We start from the raw sequence: 8,157 nt of genomic DNA, 5'->3' as shown, positions 1-8,157 counted from the left end.
AGCTGTGAGGGGAACGGCACCTCAGTACCTCCAGGCTCTGATCAGGCCCTACACCCAAACAAGGGCACTGCGTTCATCCACCTCTGGCCTGCTCGCCTCCCTACCACTGAGGAAGTACAGTTCCCGCTCAGCCCAGTCAAAACTGTTCGCTGCTCTGGCCCCCAATGGTGGAACAAACTCCTCACGACGCCAGGACAGCGGAGTCAATCACCACCTTCCGGAGACACCTGAAACCCCACCTCTTTAAGGAATACCTAGGATAGGATAAAGTAATCCTTCTCACCCCCCCTTAAAAGACCTAGATGCACTATTGTAAAGTGGCTGTTCCACTGGATGTCATAAGGTGAAAGCACCAATTTGTAAGTCGCTCTGGATAAGAGCGTCTGCTAAATGACTTAAATGTAAATGTAAATGTAATGTAAATGTGTCACTCCCTTTGTTTCCTTCCCCAGGCGTCATTGTTTCTGTTTCATGTCTTTGTGCTGTTAGTGTTCCTTGTTTTGTATTATGTTCTGTTTATTTTATTAAAACACTCACTCCGTGAACTTGCTTCTCGACTCTCAGGGCACTCGATACAAACGCTACCATAATCAGAATGAATGAATGAATGGATGAATGAAATTCATTGTGGGAGAGATTTGTATTTTACTGTAATTACAAGGGATTGGTTTCCGAGCAGGTTGGCTGCTCTGTAAAGTGTTTACACATTACAACATATTAATTAATATTTGGTGTTTTATATTACTTGCGCTTCTAAAGGCACTTCAACATGCTCAAACATTTAAAACTTGCTCCCACTCAAATCTGTCCCCTACACCTTTTATATTTCATGGGAACACTATAACCATAGACAAGTTACACTAGTACAGCATTCTCATTCACAGGTACAACAAATATAGGCTCTTACAAGGGATGCCTCAAAATAAGTTAATGAGCAGGAAACAACAATAATATGTGGTCCGATACTAGTGGTCTAAATAATTGTGGCACTCCAAAGATATGGTTCGATATGTCACGATCGTTGATATTAAGATGGTCAGAGCAAAGTGCAGGTTCCATCTGCACTTATGGTTCCATCATCTTTTATTAGAAGTGAAAACACGCAGAAAACAATAAAGCGCAAAACGAAACATGAAGTGCTCACAGGCAACTATACATAGACAAGATCCCACAACAAACAGGTGGGAAAAGGCTGCCTAAATATGATCCCCAATCAGAGACAACGATAGACAGCAGCCTCTGATTGGGAACCATACCAAGCCAACCTAGAAATAAAGAAACTAGAATGCCCACCCTAGTCACACCCCGACCTAACCAAAATAGAGAATAAAGGATCTCTAAGGTCAGGGCGTGACCCCCCCCCCCCCGCAAAACCTGACTCGATAGAGGAGGGTCCGGGTGGGCATCTAGCCTCGGTGGTGGCTCCAGTGCGGGACGTAGACCCCGCCCCGCTCGCGGATCCGCCCACTTCGGTGGCGACTCTAGTGCGGGAATCGTCGCCTGAAGCTCCGGACCATGGATCGTCGCCGGAGAAACCGGACTGTGGTTCGTCGCCGGACGCTCCAGACCGTGGATCATCGCCGGGGACTCAGGACCGTGGATCATCGCTGGGGACTCCGGACTGGGAACCCTCGCTGAAGGCTCTGGACTGGGACCCCTCGCAGGAGGCTCTGGACTGGGAACCCTTGCAGGAGGCTTTGGACTGGGAACCCTTGCAGGAGGCTCCGGACCATGGATCATCAATGGAGGCTCCGGGCCATGGATCATCACTGGAGGCTCCGGGCCATGGATCATCACTGGAGACTCCGGGCAATTTAAAATATATATATATTTCACCTTTATTTAACCAGGTAGGCAAGTTGAGAACAAGTTCGCATTTACAAATGCGACCTGGCCGAGATAAAGCAAAGCAGTTCGACACATACAACAACACAGAGTTTACACATGGAGTAAAACAAACATACAGTTAATAATACAGTAGAAAAATATATCTATATACAATGTGAGCAAATGAGGTGAGATAAGGGAGGTAAAGGCAAAAGGCCATGGTGGCGAAGTAAATACAATATAGCAAGTAAAACACTGGAATGGTAGATTTGCAGTGGAAGAATGTGCAAAGAAGAGAGAGAAATAATGGGGTGCAAAGGAGCTAAATAAATAAATAAATACAGTAGGGGAAGAGGTAGTTGTTTGGGGTAAATTATAGATGGGCTATGTACAGGTGCAGGAAACTGTGAGCTGCTCTGACAGCTGGTGCTTAAAGCTAGTGAGGGAGATAAGTGTTTCCAGTTTCAGAGATTTTTGTAGGTCGTTCCAGTCATTGGCAGCAGAGAACTGGAAGGAGAGGTGGACAAAGGAAGAATTGGTTTTGGGGGTGACCAGAGAGATATACCTGCTGGAGCGTGTGCTACAGGTGGGTGCTGCTATGGTGACCAGCGAGCTGAGTTAAGGGGGGACTTTACCTAGCAGGGTCTTGTAGATGACCTTGCGCCAGTGGGTTTGGCAACGAGTATGAAGTGAGGGCCAGCCAACGAGAGCGTACAGGTCGCAGTGGTGGGTAGTATATGGGGCTTTGGTGACAAAACAGATGGCACTGTGATAGACTGCATCCAATTTATTGAGTAGGGTATTGGAGGCTATTTTGTAAATTACATCGCCGAAGTCGAGGATCCGTAGAATGGTCAGTTTTACGAGGGTATGTTTGGCAGCATGAGTGAAGGATGCTTTGATGTGAAATAGGAGGCCAATTCTAGATTTAACTTTGGATTGGAGATGTTTGATGTGAGTCTGGAACGAGAGTTTACAGTCTAACCAGACACCTAGGTATTTGTAGTTGTCCACATATTCTAAGTGAGAACCATCCAGAGTAGTGATGTTGGACGGGCAGGCAGGTGCAGGCAGCGATCGTTTGAAGAGCATGGATTTAGTTTTACTTGTATTTAAGAGCAGTTGGAGGCCACGGAAGGAGAGTTGAATGGCATTGAAGCTCGTCTTGGGTTGACACAGTGTCCAAAGAAGGGCCAGAAGTATACAGAATGGTGTCATCTGCGTAGAGGTGGATCAGAGACTCACCAGCAGCAAGAGCGACATCATTGATGTATACAGAGAAGAGAGTCGGCCCAATAATTGAACCCTGTGGCACCCCCATAGAGACTGCCAGAGCCCCAGACAACAGGCCCTCCGATTTAACACACTGCACTCTATCAGAGAAGTAGTTGCTGAACCTGTCACGGTTCATGAATCCACTGCCTCCTTTTCCTTTTCTCTCTCTCTCTCTCTCTCTCTCTCTCTCTCTCTCTCTCTCTCTCCGTGTTTGTGTGGGCGTGGTTCCCAATCTCGGCCTGATTGTCTGCGCCAGCTGGAATCACTTATCTTCCCTTTATATGTTCTGTAACCAGTGTTTCTTGTTGTCAGATCGTTGTTACTTCCCTGAGGTTGTGTCGTGTGTCCGTGCTCATCTCTCGCCGCCCTTGTGTGGATTATCTGCTGTGCTCCTTCCTACCCATCCGGACACTCTCCCTGGGTTTCTCAGCACGCTCACATAGGAGGATGCGCCCCTAGTCCCTGGGTCGGATTCCGTCTGAGTACAGTCTGTCTGTCCTGTTGCTGCTGTAACCTGTATTCATTAAACCATCGTTGCTTGCATCTTGCATCCGCCTCTGTATTGTTACAGAACGATCTGACCAGACCATGGATGCAGCGAGTTCAACGAGTCTGACCGAATTCATTTCCCGTAGTATCACGAGAATGGATCAACAAGAGGAGAACATCTCCAGCACAGGTCGGGAAGTACAAGCCATTGCGACGCAGGTATCCCAGCTGACCCAACAATTACAACATCTGAGGGGTCTCGCTGCGCCACCTACACCGGCAGTTCAACCCGCCCGCCAGAGCCGGATTCCCAGCTAGAGCCACGGCTACCGACACCAGAGGGTTATTCAGGTGATCCTGACTATTGCAGAGCTTTTCTTACGAGATGTTCCATGCATTTCTCGTTGCAGCCACGGACCTTCAACCGTGAACAGTCTAAGGTAGCATTCGTACTCACACTGCTATCAGGCAAAGCGGCTCTTTGGGGAACGGCGGTGTGGGCGAACCAGGACCCATGCTGCACCTCTTTCCAGACACTCTCCGAGGAGATGAGAAGGGTCTTCGATCGGGCTGTGGCGGGTAGGGAGGCGGCCAGACTACTCGCTGACCTTCGCCAAGGAGACCGTTCAGTATCGGAATACTCCATCCAATTCCAGACGAGTGCTTCAGAGGTTGTTGGAGAATGGACTTTTTGTCAAGGCGGAGAAATGCATTTTTCATGCACAATCCGTTCCATTCCTAGGTTACATCGTCTCGACTGAAGGTATTCGCATGGATCCTGACAAGGTTAAGGCTGTGGTGGATTGGCCAAGCCCAGATTCCCGTAAGGCCCTACAGAGGTTTCTGGGATTCGCCAATTTCTACCCCGCGTTTCTTCCTCCGTTCGACTGTGCAACTTTAGCCAGATAGTCGGCTCCTCTTACCGCCTTAACCTCCCCAGAGTGACGTTCAGGTGGTCCGATACAGCCCGAGGCTGCATTCGTCAAACTCAAGAGCCGCTTTGTTTCGGCTCCCATCCTCATGAGCTCCCGATCCCTCGCGTCAGTTCGTGGTGGAGTGGACGCTTCAGAGGTGGGGGTAGGTGCGGTACTTTCCCAACGTTCCTCTTCTGAGAGGACGACAAGATGCACCCTTGCGCGTTCCTTTCCCATCGGTTATCACCTGCGGAATCACTTCGCACTACGACATTGGCAACAGAGAGTTGTTGGCAGTGAAGTTAGCACTGGAGGAGTGGCGCCATTGGTTAGAGGGTTCGGGGTACCTTTTATAGTTTGGACCGATCACAAAAATTTGGAATATATCAGAACCGCCAAGCGACTCAACTCCAGGCAGGCGCGGTGGGCACTCTTTTCGGACGTTTTGACTTCTCTCTCTCGTATCGCCCGGGTTCCAAGAATGTCAAACCCGATTCCCTTTCTCGCATTTTTGACCATTCCGAACGCCCATCCACTCCCGAGTGCATCCTACCCGGGACCCTAGTGGTCTCCACACTCACATGGGAGGTTGAATCGAGGGTCAAAACGGCCTTAGAAGGGGTAACGCCTCCGCCCGGTTGCCCGCCTAATCGGTTGTTTGTGCCGGAGGGGTGTCGGTCCGATGTTATTCGGTGGGGGCATTGCTCCAACGTAGCGTGTCATCCAGGAGTCAGTCGCACTAGCTTTTGGTTAAGCAACGCTTTTGGTGGCCACTGATGGCTCGTGACATTCACAGTTTTGTCTTGGCTTGCTCGGTTTGTGCCACTGGGAAGACTTCTAATCGACCCCCAGATGTGTTACTCCAACCGCTGTCGGTCCCTTCGAGACCCTGGTCCCACATCGCTAGATTTTGTTACCGCCCTCCCGCCCTCCCAGGGCAAGACGGTTGTTTTGACCGTGGTGGACCGGTTCTCGAAGGCGGCTCATTTTATTCCCTTGCCTAAATTACCATCTGCCAAGGAGACAGCGGTAACTGTCGTGGATCACGTCTTTCGCTTACATGGTCTGCCGATGGACGTAGTTTCTGACAGGGGGCCCCAATTTGTGTCCAAGTTTTGGCAAGAGTTTTGTAGGTTACTGGGAGCGAGTGTCAGCCTGTCTTCAGGGTTTCATCCCCAGAGCAACGGTCAAGCGGAGAGGGCCAACCAAGATTTGGAGAGAGTGTTGCGATGTTTGGTTTCTAAGAATCCCTCTTCCTGGAGTCAACAACTCTCTATGGTTGAGTACGCTCACAATTGTTGCCAGTGGCAGCCACGGGTCTCTCTCCGTTTGAGTGTAGTTTAGGTTACCAGCCACCTATCTTTCCCAGTACGGAGTCCGAGGTGTCTGTTCCCTCCGCTCACGCTTTCATCCAGAGGTGCCGTCACGCATGGAGCAGAGCCCGTGAGACTCTTCTCCGGGTGGGGGCGCGCACCAAGACTAAGGCCGATCGCCACCGGTCGAAGCCTCCGGTATACGTCGTTGGCCAAAGAGTGTGGCTTTCTACTAAGAACATTCCACTCCGATCCGTTTCGAACAAGCTTGCCCCCAAATTTATCGGCCCGTTCAAAGTCACCAGGATCATTAGTCCGGTGGCGGTCCGGCTCCAGCTTCCTCCGGCGTATAGGAGAATTCATCCTACCTTTCATGTGTCTAAAATAAAACCTGTGTTTCAGGCACGCATTAACCCACCGGTCCCGGTTCCCCCGCCGCCACGACTTGTTGATGGGGAACCCACCTTTTCTGTCAATCGTATTTTGGACTCTAGAAGGAGGGGACGCGGATTCCAGTACCTGGTGGACTGGGAGGGTTACGGCCCGGAGGAGAGAAGTTGGGTACCTGCTAGGGACATTCTGGATCACTCCCTTATCGATGATTTCAATCGACAGGTAAATTCGCCTGGGAACGCCAAGAGGCGTTCCTAGGGGGGTATTGTCACGGTTCATGAATCCACTGCCTCCTTTTCCTTTTCTTTCTCTCTCTCTCTCTCTCTCCCGTGTTTGTGTGGGCGTGGTTCCCAATCTCGGCCTGATTGTCTGCGCCAGCTGGAATCACTTATCTTCCCTTTATATGTTCTGTAACCAGTGTTTCTTGTTGTCAGATCGTTGTTACTTCCCTGAGGTTGTGTCGTGTGTCCGTGCTCATCTCTCGCCGCCCTTGTGTGGATTATCTGCTGTGCTCCTTCCTACCCATCCGGACACTCTCCCCTGGGTTTCTCAGCACGCTCACATAGGAGGATGCGCCCTAGTCCCTGGGTCGGATTCCGTCTGAGTACAGTCTGTCTGTCCTGTTGCTGCTGTAACCTGTATTCATTAAACCATCGTTGCTTGCATCTTGCATCCGCCTCTGTATTGTTACAGAACCAGAAGAGGCAATCATTTGAGAAACCAAGGCTATCGAGTCTGCCAATGAGGATGTGGTGATTGACAAAGTCGAAAGCCTTGGCCGGGTCAATGAATACGGCTGCACAGTATTGTTTCTTATCGATGGCTGTTAAGATATCGTTTAAGACCTTGAGCGTGGCTGAAATGCACCCATGACCAGCTCTGAAACCAGATTGCATAGCGGAGAAGGTGCGGTGGGATTCTAAATGGTCGGTGATCTGTTTGTTGACTTGGCTTTTGAAGACATTAGAAAGGCAGGGTAGGATAGATATAGGTCTGTAGCAGTTTGGGTCAAGAGTATCCCCCCCTTTGAAGAGGGGGATGACCACAGCTGCTTTCCAGTCTTTGTGAATCTCAGACGACACGAAAGAGAGGTTGAACAGACTAGTAATAGGGGTTGCAACAATTTCAGCAGATCATTTTAGAAAGAAAGGCTCCAGATTGTCTAGCCCGGCTGATTTGTAGGGGTCCAGATTTCGCAGCTCTTTCAGAACATCAGCTGACTGGATTTGGGAGAAGGAGAAATGGGGAAGGTTTGGGCGATCACTGGAGGTTCCGGGCCATGGATCATGGAGGCGCACTGGAGACACGGTGCGTAGAACCGGCACACATTGTACCGGAACACTGACACTCTCCTCAAAGTGAGTGCGGAGAGCTGGCACGGGTGGCATCGGACAGCTAACACGCTCCTTGGGGCGACTGTCTTGCCTCTCCAGCCAAACCAACAGCTCTCTCTCATCACTCTCCTCAACTTTCGCATACCACTCCTCGCTCAATCTATCCCAATATTCCTCCTCGGTCTCTGAATCACCCCTCAGCATCGCCGACCACCCCGTGTGCCCCCCTAAAATATTTTTTGAGGCTGCTTCTTGGGCCTACGTTGTGGCCGCGAACCCCAGTGTCGTCGCTGTCCCTCCTTCGCTGCTTCCGCCTGCTCCCATGGAAGGTGATCCTTTCCGCACAGGATTTCCTCCCACATCCAGGATCCCTTCCCGTCCAATATATCCTCCCACGTCCAGGATGTCTGCTCCTCCTGGGTACGCTGCTTGGTCCGTGGGTGGTGGGATCTTCTGTCACGAACATTGTTGTAAGAATCGGACCGAAATGCAGCTTGGTTTGGGTTCATCATCTTTATTACGTGAACCGGCAAAAAACAATAAAGAACAAAACGAACGTGAAGCTATGCAGTGCTCAAGGCAACTATACGTAGACAAGATCCCACAACAAAC

This window comes from Oncorhynchus nerka, linkage group LG22, assembly GCF_034236695.1.
Source record: "Oncorhynchus nerka isolate Pitt River linkage group LG22, Oner_Uvic_2.0, whole genome shotgun sequence".
NCBI lineage: Eukaryota > Metazoa > Chordata > Actinopteri > Salmoniformes > Salmonidae > Oncorhynchus > Oncorhynchus nerka.
This window is presented reverse-complemented; position numbering follows the sequence as displayed.